Source organism: Pristiophorus japonicus, chromosome 6 (genome assembly GCF_044704955.1).
Source record: "Pristiophorus japonicus isolate sPriJap1 chromosome 6, sPriJap1.hap1, whole genome shotgun sequence".
In the NCBI taxonomy this organism is placed as follows: Eukaryota; Metazoa; Chordata; class Chondrichthyes; family Pristiophoridae; genus Pristiophorus; species Pristiophorus japonicus.
Genome location: NC_091982.1, coordinates 49,057,572 through 49,074,556, shown reverse-complemented (window position 1 = coordinate 49,074,556; position 16,985 = coordinate 49,057,572). Strand labels below are relative to the sequence as shown.

The following is a 16,985-nucleotide window of genomic DNA, read 5'->3' as shown; positions in this document are numbered from 1 at the left end:
TAAAAAGTCCTACCTTGCCGACTGCAGCACGCAACAGCAAGCCCTTCAGCCAGGGCTAGGAGCGGGAGGCTCGCAACAAGCAGCAGAAGAGCCCTCCGGGGCACGTCAATGGAACTATTTGAAAGGTACAAACATTGGACTCGAGCCACGCCCCCCACCCCGGCTCCTCCAGCTCCAGCTCCAGCTCCCCCGGGCTCCTCCAGCTCCTGCTCCTGCTCCTGCTCCCCCGGGCTCCTCCAGCTCCTACTCCTGCTCCCCCAGGCGCCTCCAGCTCCTGCTCCCCCGGGCTCCTCCAGCTCCTGCTCCCGCTCCCCCGGGCTCCTCCAGCTCCTGCTCCTGCTCCCCCGGGCAAGTCTAAGTGAGCGCGGGAAGGCAGCGGCTGGCCTGTACGGCAGGCCACTCGGCCCGGGAAAGGGGCGGCGAGCATCGGGACACGCTGGGCGGGCGAGGAGCTACTGCGCATGTGCGCAGACTCCAATGCGCATGCACACAGCTGCCAGCACTGTTTTCGGCACAAGACTGTAGCTCACTCAAACAGAAACGCCGCACAGGAGCCGGGACACACAGAAGAGCTGCCAGAATACGCAGTAAGTTTTTTGGCGCCGTTGAGCGCACAAAGTCGGCGCATTTCGTGTTAGTGCACCGGAAAAAGGGGTTGGGGAAACCTGAGGAAGGACATTCTTACTATTGAGGGAGTGCAGCGAAGGTTCACCAGACTGATTCTCTACCACAGAAAGTTGTTGAGGCCAGTTCGTTAGATATATTTAAAAGGGAGTTAGATGTGGCTCTTACGGCTAAAGGGATCAAGGGGTATGGAGAGAAAGCAGGAATGGGGTACTAAAGTTGCATGATCAGCTATGATCATATTGAATGGTGGTGCAGGCTCGAAGGGCCGAATGGCCTACTCCTGCACCTATTTACTATGTTTCTATGTGTGAACAGAAACAGGGACATGGACATGGACATATTTTTCACTTCTGCACCTAGGGACAAAGAGACCAACAGCAGGACTCTCGTTATTCCAGCGGAGGTCAGCGGACACTCCAGAGACGGGAGAGCAAACCTGGGCTGTGTGCTTCAATACCACACCATGCTGTGCATTCGTGAGAATAATTCATGAAACCATTTCTAATACACTTTGCATTTTTCTACACTGAATTTTACCTGCCATCTGTCTGCCCAATTCCCAAGTATAGTCAAATTCTCCTGTAGCTTATCCCGTTCAGCTTTGAACTCTACCACCTTCATTAGTTTTGTATCATCTGCAAATTTAGCCACTGTGCCTTTGACTCCGAGTTCAAGGTCATTTATAAAGATATTAAACAAGAGAGGTCCCACTGGTAACATTTTCTCAGGCTGATGACATTCCCTGTACCACCACCCCCTGGGTTCTGTCAACCAATTAAGTTATCAATTTTAAAATATTTCCACTGATTCCCACCTACTTTATTTCCAATGCCAACCTTTCCAGAGGACCCGAGTCAAAGGCTTTACTGAAATCCAAGTACACCACATCCATGCCTTACCACCATCATGCTCTTTTGTCATACCCTCAAAGAAAACCAGCACATTAAATTGGCAAGACCTTCCTTTCGTGAACCTATATTGGCTATCTTTTATGATTTTATTTAAATCCAGATGCTCCATCATCTTACCTTTAATAAGGGTTTCCATAACTTAATCCACAGTGGAAACCAAACTCACTGGGCTGTGGTTTCCAGGGTCATTTTTGCTTCCTTTTTTTTTAAAAATAGAAGTAACATCTGCCTTTCTCCAGTCCCCAGCACCACTCCAGTATTCAGTGATTTCTGGAAGATTTGTGTAAAGACTTCCTACAGTTGCCTTCCGGATTGCCTTAAGAATCCTCAATACATTTTATCCGGCCCGAGATTTACTCACCTTATGTTTGCACAGCTGTTTGGCAACTAGGAGTTTGCAATGGTTTGTTTTTGTCTTTTTATAAAGAAAAGCTCAGTACAAAACTAACAATTGCAAATACACAGCAGGCCAGTCAACATCTGCAGACAGAAAAGTCAGGTTATGACACCACTGGAGTGCAAGCCTTCATTAGAGCATTCTGATGAAAGGTACAAACCCAAAGTGTCATAACCTGCCTTTTCTCTTTCGGTGCTGATTGACTTGCCATGTTTTTCCAACATTTTCTCTTTATATTTCAGCTCTCCGTCATCTACAGTATTTCCTTTTAGTTTAATAAAAATATATCCTTTCCAGGTTTTTTCACAATTAAAAACACATACAACTTGTAAGTTGGCCGACAGTAAACCAGTAAAAAAACTGAAAATGCACAAGCACAGAAATGTCATATTTTAGAACATAAGAATTAGGAACTGGAGGCTGCCATTTGGCCCTTCGAGCCTGCTCCGCCATTCAATAAGATCATGGCTGATCTTCTACCTCAACTCCACTTTCCCCCAATCCCTTGATATCCAAAAAACTAGCGATCTCGGTCTTGAATATACTGAGCATCCACAGCTCTCTTGGGTATAGAATTCCAAAGACAACCCTTTTGATTGAATTTCTCCTCATCTCAGTCCTAAATGGACGCCCCCTTATTCTGAGACTGTGACCCCTGATTCTAGACTCTCCAGCCAGGGTAAACATTCACCTTGCATCTACCCGGTCAAGCCTTGTAAGAATTTTGTATGTTTCAGTGAGATCACCTCTCATTCTTCTAAACTCTAGGGAATATCGGCCTATTCGACTCAATCTCTCCCCACAAGACAATTCCAAGAATCAGTCCAGTGAATCTTCGTTCCACCTCCTCCAAGGCAAGTATATCCTTCCTTCGGTAAGGAGCCCAAAACTGTACACAGTACTCCAGGTGTGGTCTCACCAAGGCCCCATGTATTTGTAGTAAAACCTCTTCACAAGAAGTTTCAATTAAAAATGTACATAATGCAACGAATTGCAAAACAACAAAAAAAAACTTGCAGAATGGGCATATACTATTGGGAAATGAATTTCAACATGCAAGTGTGAGGTATTACATTTTGGTAAGAAAAATAAGCCATATATTACTTGGGAAAAAAAGGGGTAGAGGAACAAAGGGATCTGGGAGTACAAACACAAATCACTAAAGTAGTGACACAGGTTAATGAGGCCATTAAAAAAGCACTAGGGTTTATTTCTAGGGGGATAGAATTGAGAAACAGAGAAGTTATGATAAACCAGTGTCGAACCTTGACAAGACCATACTTGGAGTACTGCGTATAGTTCTGGTTGCCATGTTAAAAAACAGATATAGAGGGACAGGAGAGGATGTAAAAAAGATTTACATGGATGGTACCAGAAAAGCAAAGTTATACCCATCAGGAAAGGATGAATAGGCTGGGTCACTTTTCTCTTGAAAAGAGAAGGCTTAGGGGTTACTTAATAGAGAAGCAGTGCAACGAAGGTTCACTGGATTGATTCCTGGAATGAGAAGGTTGCCCTATGAGGAGAGATTGAGTAAATTGGGGCTATACTCTGGAGTTTAGAAGAATAAGAGGTGATTTCATTGAAACACAAGATTCTGAGGGGGATTGACAGTGTAGATGCTGAGAGGTTGTTACCCCTGGCTGGAGTGTCTAGAACTAGGGCTCACAGTCTCAGGATAAGGGATCAGCCATTTAGGACTGAGATGAGGAGGAATTTCTTCACTCAAAGGGGTGGGAAACTTTGGAATTCTCTACCCCCAAAGGGCCGTGGATTGTGAATCGTTGAGTATATTCAAAGCGGAGAGAGATAGATTTTTGGACTCTAGGGGAAATCAAGGGATATAGCAGGAAAGTGGAGTTGAGGTCAAAGATCAGCCATGATCTTACTGAATGACAGAGCAGGCTGTATGGCCTACTCCCGCTCCTAATTATTATTCTTACAGGTCTTTAAAATTATAGGAGCAGGGAGGTCTTACTGCAGTTGTACAGGGCCTTGGTGAGACCACACTTTGAGTATTGTGTGCAGTTTTGGTCTACTCTGATGAAGGACATTCTTGCTTTTGAGGGAGTGCAGACTGATTCCCGGGATGGCAGGACTGACATATGAAGAAAGACTAGGCTTATATTCACTGGAATTTAGAAGAATAAGAGGGGATCTCATAGAAACATATAAAATTCTGATGGGATTGGACAGGTTAGATGCAGGAAGAATGTTCCCAATGTTGGGCAAGTCCAGAACCAGGGGTCACAGTCTAAGGATAAGGGGTAAGCCATTTAGGATCGAGATGAGGAGAAACTTCTTCATTCAGAATTGTGAACCTGTGGAATTCTCTACTACAGAAAGTTGTTGAGGCCAGTTCGTTAAATATATTCAAAAGGGAGTTAGATGTGGCCCTTATGGCTAAAGGGATCAAGGGGTATGGAGAGAAAGCAGGAATGAGGTACTGAAGTTGCATGATCAGCCATGATCATATTGAATGGTGGTGCAGGCTCGAAGGGCCGAGTGGCCTGCTCCTGCACCTACTTTCTTTGTTTCTATGTTTCTAAGAAAGGTTTTAATAAAATAGAAACAGTGTGTTTCCACTTGTGGGTAAGAGCAAAGCTAGAGGTCATCAATATAACAGTCACCAAGAAATTGAAGAGGGAATTCAGAAGAAACGTCTTTATCCAGCGAGTGGGGAGAATGTGGAACTCGCTGCCACAGGGAGTGGTTGAGACAAATAGTACAGAGGCATTTAAGGGGAGGCTAGATAAGCATATGAGGGAGAAGGATATGCTGATAAGAGTTAGGTAAGGAATGACAGGAGGAAGCTCGAGTGGAGCATAAATGCAGGCATGAACTGGTTTGGGCCGAATGGCCTGTTTCTGTGCTGTTTATTCTATATAATTCTATGGTTTCCCTCAATGCCTGAGCTGGTTAAGGAAATGAATACCTGAGCCATACAGAGCAGAAAGGCCTCAACTTGTAGCTGCAGTCAGTGCTGAGTTCGCTGATCTCAGCCATGGCAATGCCAGAGTTGGTATAATTGCTCTCCATGCCACCGATTCAGAATATTGGAAAAACCTGTCAGCATCCTGGTTTCTGATCACTCACTGTTCTGTGCTTTCTGCCGGAAATGTAGGCATTAGGCGAAGACAGGGTCAAATGAGCTATGAAATCCCCTCAGTCAAACAGCCTGCCAATGCAGATTAGTATCGTATACACAGAGAAAAGAACAGAAATTGCTGGAAATACACACATCAGTTGGCATCTGTAAAAAAAAAGAGAAAGGCTTGGACATTCCAGGTATGTAACCCTTCATCAAAAAGGTTGAAAATAAAGATTTGAACATGTTCATTGACAGGATCTCAATTCTGCTGTTCATCCGAAACAAGCTCTCCCCTATTTGGAAGGACATCAGTCTAAACCAATACAACTGAAACAAACGAGAAGTTCAAGAAGAGCTAGATGATGCATCTTGCAGCACCCAGCGTCTTTCCCAGAAAAGACAAGAGTTTAGATTATTTTGATTAGAGCCAATGGGGCAACATTGTGTACTCAGTGCCATCATTATAAAAACAGCACTAATACAACACAACTACGGATGGTCCACTTAAACGAAGAAGTGTACAGGTGCAGCGTGCGAACCCAGAGTCCCAAAATTGGGACCGATCGGTGACAGGGTCGTCCGAAATCCATAAAATGTTCCGTAATCCGGACCCTGCCGACCTCGGGGCCTCGCCTCATCACCCTTCACCCTGCTCACCGCTGCTGCCCTTACCTCGGGGCCTCCTCGCCGGCGCGCCCGACCACCTCCTGGGCGGGGCCCCGCCCGCTCGACAACTTCCTCGGCGAGGGCCTACCCGACAACAACCTCGGCAGGGCCCCCCGCTTGTCGACATCCTTGGCGGGGCCCGCCTGCTCGACAACATCCTCCTTGGCGAGGCCGGATGGCCCGAACAGATCTTCGGCGGAAATCCCCCCCTCCCCCTACCCTTTCTGACATTCCAAAATGCAGAAATATCTGAACCTGGACTCAGGTGTTTCCGGATTCGTGACGTCAGAAAACAAATCGAAAATCTGGAAGAGCCCGGAATCCAGACCGGCCTCGGATTTTAGGTGCTGCACCTGTACTAAATAAAATAAACCTAAATCATAAATCGGGTTTTGCTCATCAATAATAGTCACAGAAGAACGAAAGGGTACATATCAACAGCAGTAGGACTTTTGGCCCATTGTGCCTGTTCCGTCATTCAGACGATGGCTGATTCGCCTTGGTTCCGTAACCCTTAATACCAACAACTTGTATTTATATAGCGCCTTTAACGTAGTAAAACATACCAAGGCACTTTACAGGAGTATTACAAGGCAAAAAATTTGACACTGAGCCAAATAAGAAAGGACTTGCATTTATTTAGCGCCTTTCACGACCACCATCCGTCTCAAAGTGCTTTACAGCCAATGAAGTACTATTGGAGTGTAGTCACTGTTGTAATGAGAATAAGAAAATAGGGCAGATGACCAAAAGCTTGGTCAAAGAGGTAGGTTTTAAGGAGCATCTTAAAAGAGGAAAAAGAGGTAGAGAGCCAGAGAGGTTTAAGCAGGGAATTCCGGAGCTTAGGGCCTTGGCAACTGAAGGCATGGCCACCAATGGGCAATTATAATCAGAGATGCTCAAGAGGGCAAAATTAGAGGAGTGCAGACATCTCAGGAGGTTGTGGGGCTGGAGGAGATTACAGAGATATGGAGGGGCGAGGCCATGGAGGAATTTGTAAACAAGGATGAGAATTTAGAAATGAGGCATTGCTTAACCAGGAGCCAATGTACGTCAGCAAGCACAGGGGTGACGGGTGAACAGGACTTGATGCGAGTTAGGACGCTTGCGAGTTTTGGATGACATCAAGTTTACATAGGGTAGAACGTGGGAGGCGAGCCAGGAGTGTGTTGGAATAGTCAAGTCTAGAGGTATCAAAGGCATAGATGAGGGTTTCAACAGAAGATGAGCTGAGGCAAGGGTGGAGATGATCAATGTAACGAAGGTGGAAATGCATGGAAATAATACCCTTGCCTAACTAAAATCTACCAATCTCAGTTTTGAAATTTTCAGTTGACCTGACCTTAGCAGCTTTTTGGGATGAAGAGTTCCAGATTTTGACTACCCTTTACGTGAAGTACTGCTTCCTGCCATCACCCCTGAACAGCCTAACTCTAATTTTAAGGTTATGCCCATTAAGAGTACTGGTGGAAGCCTTTAGATCCCTCTCCAGGGCCACCCATGTGTGCACAAGGCTGCAAAAGAGGCGCAAGCAGTCGAAGAGACACTTCCTAGACCTATAGAAAATAGGTGCAGGAGTAGGCCAATTCGGCCCTTCGAGCCTGCACCACCATTCAATATAATCATGGCTGATCATGCAACTTCAGTACCCCATTCCTGCTTTCTCTCCATACCCCTTGATTCCTTTAGCCGTGTGGAAATGTATTTTTTATCTAAGCTGATACTACATGGTATTTGTGTGCCCTTTGCAATATATATATAACAAAATGGAGTCCTGGTCCTTCCAGAACTTTCTGCATAAAAGCAGTTCCCCCCCCGCCCCCCATGGTGCTCTCCTATTGTCCATACAACACCAGTTCCACTCCATCCCAGCCTTTTCAAAGTACTCAAACCACCAGCCATTATCTCTTGTAGAGACCTCATTCCATTTGATGCAAAAAGATAACTGACTAGGAAACTGGACAATCCTGACACAATGCAAGGCAGGTAATAGCTCATTACCACACTCTCATGGAGTAATGGCCGGCTGGCCAACTAATAACCCTGACAAAAGGAAATATCTGGAAACCATGTCAGGACAAGGATGTAGTAATTAACTCTTTATCTGCGAGACAGAGCCAATACACAGGGAGAGGCCATAACTTGGGTTTTACTGTATAAATATCTCGTGAAACTGTACCATTGCGGAGGTGTTCACTTAGCCATTGACTGAGTATGACCTGCCCCTTGCTAGCAAGTAAATTAAAGAAACTTCTGCCGGAGTTGAAAGTGTCGGAGTCATTTTTTTCGGAGGTCGAGATTTCGACAGCCGCAAGGGCCACATCTAATATATTTAACGAACTGGCCTCAACATCTTTCTGTGGTAGAGAATTCCACAGGTTCACAACTCTCTGAGTGAAGAAGTTTCTCTTCATCTCGGTCTTAAATGGATTACCCATTATCCTTCGACTGTGATCCCTGGTTCTGGACTTGCCCAACATCGGGAACATTCTTCCTGCATCTAACCTGTCCAATCCCGTCAGAATTTTATATGTTGCTATGAGATCCCCCCTCATTCTTCTAACCAGTGAATACAGGCCCAGTCGATCCAGTCTTTCTTCATATGCTCACCCCTATACACAGCCACCTTGAATAAGATCATTGGACTGAAGTTTAAGCAAAAATTGAGAATCAGCCCCATTAAATAGTGGAACAGGGGCTACAATCATGGAATCTTTTAAGCTCATCTCAACAGGTAGAATAGGACTCAGGCCCATCCAAAATACGGCACCACTGACAACGTAGCACTACTACAGAACTGCAATGAAATGTTTGCCTGGTGTGGAGCTTATCACTGTGTGCTAGCACTGAACCAGGGTGACATACGTAGTGGGGATTCCACAACCCCACACTCCCAGCAGGAATCTGCAGTCGCAGAGAATATTAATCAGACTACAATATCGGGACTACAATTTTTTTTAATTCATTCACGGGATGTGGGCAGTGCTGACAAGACCAGCATTTATTGTCCATCCCTAGATGGTGGTGAGCTGCCATTTCAGAGGGCTGTTAACAGTCAACTGCTGTGGATCTAGAGTCATATATAGGCCAGACCGGGTAAGGACAGCAGATTTCCTTCTCTAGAGGACATTAGTGAATTAGATGGGTTTCATTACTGATGTAGCTTATGTTTATTCCAAATTTATTTAAATTCCCCACTGCTGTGGTGTGATTTGTATTCCTTTCTCTGGATCATTAGTCCAGGCCTCTGGATTATTAGTCCAGTAACATAACCATTATGCTACCATATCCCACTGCAGATCTATCTCGGCGCATACCCCTAATGAGTGCAGATTCGTGCTGGGTAGGAATGTGAGTCACGGAATCATGGTTTTATATTTATATTTCACTTTGTTGTTTGTACAAGACTTATGGACTTAAGTAGAAACTATGGTGCTTTGGGCACCATAATTGTGTCACTACAATATCCTTCCTGTAATGTACAGGGCTATCATCAAACAACTGTATTAAATCAGCAAGTACACTAATAATTATACCAGATTAAAGGGACAAACGTCTAATGGTGGACCTTTTAATATCAAACATGCAAAACCCATCGTATTGCAGTGAAGTTCCTAATTGCATTATGCAATGTACAATTATGAAGACAGGATATTTAACGGAAAAAATTTATATAATGAAACACAATAGGCTAATTATTTTGGCTATGAAAAAGATTTTACTTTGCATTGTTTTGTTTTTGCTTTTCTCTAATCAGTTTTGCAATCCGCGCAATACCCTTTATTTAATATAATACCCTATAGTTAATACCATCAAATCCTTCAAAGTTGGCATCAACGATTTGTTGAATACTCTAGACCCAGTACATGATTCCAAATCAATGGATTAAAGCAGTACAATCTCACAATATTCCCTTCTTTCAAGGAATTATTGAAGTAGCTCCCCAACTAGCTCAATTAGAAAATGCACAGCCTTGTGTGGTATACAGCCAGAGCAAGGCAGCCACAAGATTAAAGAAAGATTTGCATTTATATAGCCCCTTTCACATCCCAAAGCACTTTACAGCCAATTAGGTACTTCTGAATGCAGTCGCTGTTGTAATACCCTGTATAGGAAATGCAGCGGCCAATTTTGCACACAGCAAGCTCCCACAAACAGCAATGTGATAACTTCCGAAATGAAAAACAAAATGAAGCAAAGCCAACAAAACTTGTTGGATCACGCAGATTAGAATATGCTCAAATTGTAGAGCACCTTTGTTCAAATACCTGATGAAACTTTTTTGGTTCCAGTTATACAGAATGTTAGTGATTTTATGACATTCAAATGTGCATTTTAATGTGCTTCATTTTATCAATAGATTGCCATAATGTTGTTGCAGTAAATGTCCCTGTTTAGGTTTCAAGAAATACATACTGCTACTTTGAAGGCATAAAAAGAAATAAAGACTTACATTTCTATAGTGCCTTTCACGACCATCAGACATCGCAAAGCACTTTACAGCCAATGAAGTACTTTTTGAAGTGTAGTCGCTGTTGTAATTTAGGAAACACGGCACCCAATTTGTGCACAGAAAGCTCCCACAAACAGCAATGTGATAATGACCGGATAATCTGTTTTTGTTATGTTGATTGAGGGATAAATATTGGCCAGGATACCGGGGATAACTCCCTCGTTCTTCAAAATAGTGCAGTGGGATCTTTTACACCCACCTGAGATAGCAGACTCGGTTTAACCTCTCATCCAAAAGGCGGTACCTCCGGCAGTGCAGCGCTCCCTCAGCACGGCACTGGGAGTGTCAGCCTAGATTTATGCGCTCAGGTCCCTGGGGTGGGACTTGAACCCAAAAAGAGAGCACAAGCACAAAGATGAACTGCCCCACCGGTGACAGAGACTGTAGGTCCTGCATTGGACGCATCTGCCACCTGAGAACTTCTAGTAGTGTGGAAGCAAGTCATCCTCCAAGGGACTGCCTGAGAGAAAGATGAACTGCATCAGATGCGCATAAGCCAAAGAATAAATGGGAGGAGGGAGGGGTGAACAAGCACAAGTAACATTCTATTTCTGATAATATAAAAATGTAAGAGGAAAAATTACGATTGAGACAAAGTTGCAGCGGTTGGAGCTTAAACCAGAAAGTGCAGGGGACATAACTGAGAAAATCTGTGGATGATTGGAAGGAAATTCTTTGCCCCCTTTTTGGAGATCCGGTTCAGGGATGATTTAGTGGCTTGACTTGAAGTGCTGTTAACTTTGACACCTGCCCACAGAGGGGGAGGGGGAGGGGTGAGTGCAGGCCCAGTGCGGACTGTAACCCTTTACACGGAGCCACACATATACACACACACACGCCTTCCTACTAACTGCCGCATTCAACCAACACAAGCAGCGTATGACCGGTAAAAGCAGCCCCAATGCAGAATAACTATGATGGAGGGGGGGCGTAAAGAAACCGTACCTGCAGTGCGCTGCGCTGGCCGGCCCGCAGTCCCGCAGGCCCACAGCCGCCCTCCGCCTGTTGCTGCTCCGGGCTCCGGCTCCTCCGCCGACCGCATCACCTGACCGGCCCACACGCACACAAACATTGCCCTACCGCCCACCGCGCAGGCGTGCCGCCATGCGGCATTGTGGGACCTGTAGTCCTCCGGCCGCCAGAGTGGCCTGTGCAAGTCAAGCCAGTCAATCTCCCCCACACAACAACTACAGACCAAATCCTCACCCCTGCCTCTATTCATTATTCATTTTTTTTAATTCCCAGATGGCAGCTGTTGATGATTCTGCCATTCCCATTGACACCTCCTCCCAGACCCATCTTTTTGTTTCTTTACTTAGAATCATAGAATGGTTACAGCGCAGAAGGAGGCTATTCGGCCTGTCGAGCCCATGCCGGCTCTCTGCAAGAGCACCTCAGCTAGTCCCACTCCCCCGCCCTTTCCCCGTAGCCCTGCAATTCTTTTTTCCTTCAGGTACTAATCCAATTTCCTTTTGAAAGCTACAATTGAGTCTACCTTCACCACCCTTTCAGGCAGTGCATTCCAGATCCTAACCACTTGCTGCGCAAAAATATTTTTCCTCATGTCGCCTTTGGTTCTTTTGCCAATCACCTTAAATCTGTGTCACTTGGATCTCGATTCTTCCACCAATGGGAACAGTTTCTCTCTACTCTGTCCAGACCCCTCAAGATTTTGAACACCTCTATCAAATCTCCTCTCAACCTTCTCTGCTCTAATGAGAACAACCCTAACTTCTCTAGTCTATCCACATAACTGAAGTCCATCATCCGTCATCCCTGGAATCATTCTCGTAAATCTTTTCAGTATCCTCTCTAAGGCTTTATTTTCAGACCATAACCTCTCCTCTGCCCTTACTTTATCCAGATGGTAACTGTTGATGACTCTGCCATTCCCATTTACACCTCTTCTAGGTCCACCTATTATTCCATTACCATCTCCTTTCGTTTTGTTCAACCAACATCTCTAAAAAAACAGATTATCTGGTCATTGTCAGATTGCTGTTTGTGGGAGCTTGCTGAGCAAAGATTGGTGGCCCCATTTCCCACATTACAACAGTGATTATACTTTAAAAAGTATTTCATAGGTTGTAAAGCTCTTTGGAACACCCAATGGTCATGAAAGGCACTATAGAAATACAAATCTTTCTTCTTACAATCATAAGAACATAAGAAATAGGAACAGGAGTAGGCCATATGGCCTGTCGAGCCATTCAATAAGATCATGGCTGATCTGATCATGGACTCAGCTCCACTTCTCCGCCCGCTTCCCATAACCCCCTATCCCCCTATCTTTTAAGAAACTGTCTATTTTTGTCTTAGATGTATTCAATGTCCCAGCTTCCACAGCTCTCTGAGGCAGCGAATTCCACAGATTTATAATCCTCTGAGAGAAGAAATTTCTCCTCATCTCTGTTTTAAATGGTTGGCCCCTTATTCTAAGATCATGCTCTCTAATTCTAGTCTCCCCCATCAGTGGAAACATCCTCCCTGCATCCACCTTGTCAAGCCCCCTCATAATCTTATACATTTCGATAAGATCACCTCTCATTCTTCTGAATTCCAATGAGTAGAGGCCCAACCTTCTCAACCTTTCCTCATAAGTCAACCCCCTCATCCCCAGAATCAACCTAATGAACCTTCTCTGAACTGCCTCCAAAGCAAGTATATCCTTTTGTAAATATGGAAACCAAAACTGCATACAGTATTCCAGGTGTGGCCTCACCAATACCTTGTATAGCTGTAACAAGACTTCCCTGCTTTTATATTCCATCCCCTTTGCAATCAAGGCCAAGATACCATTGGTCTTCTTGATCACTTGCTGTACCTTCATACCATATTTTGTGTTTCATGCACAAGTACCCCCAGGTCCCCCTGTACTGCGGCACTTTGCAATCTTTCTCCATTTAAATAATAACTTGCTCTTTGATTTTTTTCTGCCAAAGTGTATGACCTCACACTTTCCAACATTATACTCTATCTGCCAAATGTTTGCCCACTCACTTAGCCTGTCTATATCCTTTTGCAGATTTTTTGTGTCCTCCTCACACATTGCTTTTTCTCCCATCTTTGTATCGTCAGCAAACTTAGCTACATTACACTCAGTCCCTTTTTCCAAGTCGATAATGTAGATTGTAAATAGTTGGGGTCCCAGCACTGATCCCTGTGGCACCCCACTAGTTAGTGGTTGCCAACCAGAGAATTAATATTTATCCTGACTCTCTGTTCTCTGTTAGTTAACCAATCCTCTATCCATGCTAATATATTACCTCCAACCCCGTGAACTTTTATTTTGTGCAGAAACCTTTTATATGGCACCTTGTCAAATGCCTTCTGGAAGTCCAAATACACCACATCCACTGGTTCCCCTTTATCCACCCTGTTCGTTACATGCTCAAAGAACTCCAGCAAATTTGTCAAACATGACTTCCCTTCATAAATCCATGCTGAATCTGCCTGACCGAATTTTGCTTATCCAAATGTCCTGCTACTGCTTCTTTAATAATGGACTCCAACATTTTCCCAACCACAGATGTGAGGCTAACTGTTCTATAATTTCCTGCTTTTTGTCTGCCTCCTTTTTTAAAGAGTGGCATTACATTTGCAGCTTTCCAATCTGCTGGGACCTCCCCAGAATCCAGGGAATTTTGGTAAATTACAACCAATGCATCCACAATCATACCTTTTGTCAATTCATCTTTCCTGCCTTTCACTCTACCTTTTGTTCTTTTCTCCCCTCCCTCCTTTCCCTGACTCTGTACTCGCTTAAAACCTGTTACATCTCTAATTTTTTTCCCAGTTCTGACAATAGGTCATCGACCTGAAACGTTAACTCTGTTTCTCTCTCCACAAATGCTGCCTGACCTGCTGGGTATTTCCAGCATTTTCTGTTTTTATTTCAGTCATTTCTTTTTGTCTGTTGTCATTGGAAACATATATTTATCGCAGAAACAGTCAAAGGAAACGGGACCAGCAATGTACACAAGGGAGCCGTGCCAATACCACACCTTCCTACTCCATTCTGAGATTGCATGCATTTATCTCATTGCTCATATTTCTCTCTGTACCAAACTAAAAAGAAATGGTTTCTGGCAACCAAAAGCAGCTGGGGTCCTTAAAGCAGCTACTAAATGGCTAGCAAATTGTGGTGCGTCTTTGCCTACTTAACATTTTCTTCAGGTTGGAAAATCTGAAACGAAACTTGCCAACGCTAAAACTTCCTTTAAAAGTTACAAAGAATGATAATTCTATTCATTTAAAGTGAGAACTGATCAAGGAAATTGTTATGTATGAAACACTATGGGCCTAAGTTTCCACACGCTACAAAACGGGCGCCCCTCCGAGCTGGGCGCCTGTTTTTCACGCCGAAAATGGCGGCGGAAAAAAAACGCGCGATTCTGGAGCGCCCTGCAGCTCCATGTCTGCTTGGCGCGGTGCCCAGGGGGGCGGAGCCTACCACTCGCGCCGATTTTGTAAGTGGGAGGGGGCGGGTACCATTTAAATTAGTTTTTTTCTAGCCGGCAACCCTGCACGTGCGCGTTGGAGCGTTCACGCACGCGCAGAGTGAAGGAAACATTGGCACTCGGCCATTTTTGTAGTTCTTTGTAGCTGTTTAATTTTTGAACATTTTTTAATAAAAGCACATTGCCATCAGCACATCAGCACTGAGGCTTCTTGCAGCAGTGAGAAGGTGCAGGAAGCCTCAGAAAGTTCAGGCAGCCGTTTCCCGACAGCCTCCCCCCCCTGCCGTCGGGAATGGCTGCTGAACTTGTGAGGCTTCCTGCAGCCTTCTCACTGTCTCCTTCCCCCCCCCCCCGCCCGCCGTCGGGAACGGCTTCCTCCTCCCACCCCCCCCGCGGGAACGAACGGCTTCCTCCTCCCCCCCCCGCGGGAACGAACGGCTTCCTCCTCCCCCCCTCCGCGGGAACAGCTGCCTCAACTTGTGAGGCTTCCTGCAGCATTCTCCCTGGCTGAAGCACTTTCACACAGGTAGGAAGATGGTTTATTTAATCTTTTCTTTGCTTATAAATTTTTATTCAGGTTGGATTTATTTGTATAATATTTGTATAAGTATAAATAAGGATTTATTATAAAATTTAATGACTTCCCTTCCACCCCCTCCCCCCCCCCCCCACCTCGTTCTGGACGCCTAATTTGTAACCTGCGCCTGATTTTTTAATGTGTAGACAAGGTTTTTTCAGTTCGATAAAAATCTTCACTTGCTCCATTCTAAGTTAGTTTGGAGTACGTTTTCACTGTGGAAACTTTGAAATCAGGCGTCAGTGGCCGGACACGCCCCCTTTTGAAGAAAAAATTCTGTTCCAAAGTGAAACTGTTCTAACTGACTAGAACTGCAGAAAAAAAAATGTGGAGAATTGCGATTTCTATGATTGTCCGTTCTCCACCAGTTGCTCCTAAAAATCAGGCGCAAATCATGTGGAAACTTGGGGTCAAAGTAACTAGCATTCTACCGCCACCAGAGGGCACATCTGTTGGAATCCCAAGGGATCCCAGCATCCCTTGGGAGCACTGTATATATGCAGGCCTCCCATGCTGTATCAGTACTTTGGAGTTAGAATAAAGAGACTAAGGTCACACTTACTCACGTCTACAGTACTCAGTCACATTGCTTCATTCAAGACATAACAACTGGCAACGAGATAACGAAAAATGCAGAGAACTGTTGGTATCCTGGAGAAGTTCTCAGAAGGGGACAATTGGGAGGCCTTCGTGGAGCGACTCGACCAATACTTCGTGGCCAACGAGTTGGAAGGGAGTGTGAACACTGCCAAACGAAGGGCGAGCCTCCTCACCGTCTGCGGGGCAACAACCTATGGCCTCATGAAGAATCTTCTTGCTCCGGTGAAACCAACAACCAAATCATATGAAGAACTGTGTACGCTGGTCTGGGAGCACCTAAATCCGAAGGAGAGCATTCTGATGGCAAGGTATCGATTTTACCCATGTCAACGGTCTGAAGGCCAGGAAGTGGCAAGCTACGTCGCCGAACTAAGGCACCTTGCAGGACATTGCGAATTCGATGGATTCATTGGAGCAAATGCTGAGACTTTTTTGTGCTGGCATTGGCCATGAAGTTATCCTTCGCAAGCTATTGACTGTTGAAACACCAAACCTGAGCAAAGCCATAACGATAGCCGAGGCATTTATGTCCACCAGCGACAACACCAAACAAATTTTGCAGCATAAAGCTGTTTTGGCAAGTATTGTTCACAAAGTAATGTCATTTTCAGGCAGGAACGCACATGGCAGAACGTACATGCCTGCAGCTGCACAACCTCAGATGACTCAGAGTTGGCGCTGCAGAGGTGATCATCGAGCCCATCAATGCCGCTCCAAACACTATGCGTGCAAAGGCTATGGAACAATGGGACACCTCCAGCGAATGTGCAGACGAGCTGCAAACCCTGCAAACCACCACATTGCAGAGGAAGACCGATCCATGGTGGATCAAACTGAACTAGAGACTCAAACCGAGGAGGCAGAAGTGAATGGGGTTCACACCTTCACCACGAAGTGTCCACCGATCATGTTAAAAGTTGAACTGAACAGAATTCAGTATCCATGGAATTCGACACCGGTGCAAGTAAGTCCATCATGAGCAAAAAGGCCTTTGACAGGCTGTGGAGCAACAAGGCACATAGGCCCAAGCTGAGCCCCATTCATACCAAGCTGAGAACTTACACTAAAGAGCTGATCCCTGTAACTGGCAGTGCAGCAGTAAAAGTCTCCTATGATGGAGCAGTGCACGAATTACCACTATGG

The 16,985-nt window shown here is 45.1% G+C and overlaps 1 protein-coding gene across 3 annotated transcripts in view; it reads right to left on the bottom strand.

The window, feature by feature from the left end:
- mtm1 (myotubularin 1) overlaps nt 1–11,234 on the bottom strand; it is a 145,989-nt gene extending 134,755 nt beyond the window's left edge. For 2 of the 3 annotated variants that reach the window (XM_070882840.1, XM_070882843.1), the window contains exon 1: nt 11,151–11,234. The gene's annotated coding sequence lies outside the window, so the exon portion shown is untranslated. Of the gene's footprint in view, nt 1–4,870; nt 4,970–11,150 lie in introns of those variants that run through there. The other variant, XM_070882842.1, reaches the window with a different exon arrangement.
- Between the last annotated feature and the right edge of the window lie 5,751 nt (nt 11,235–16,985).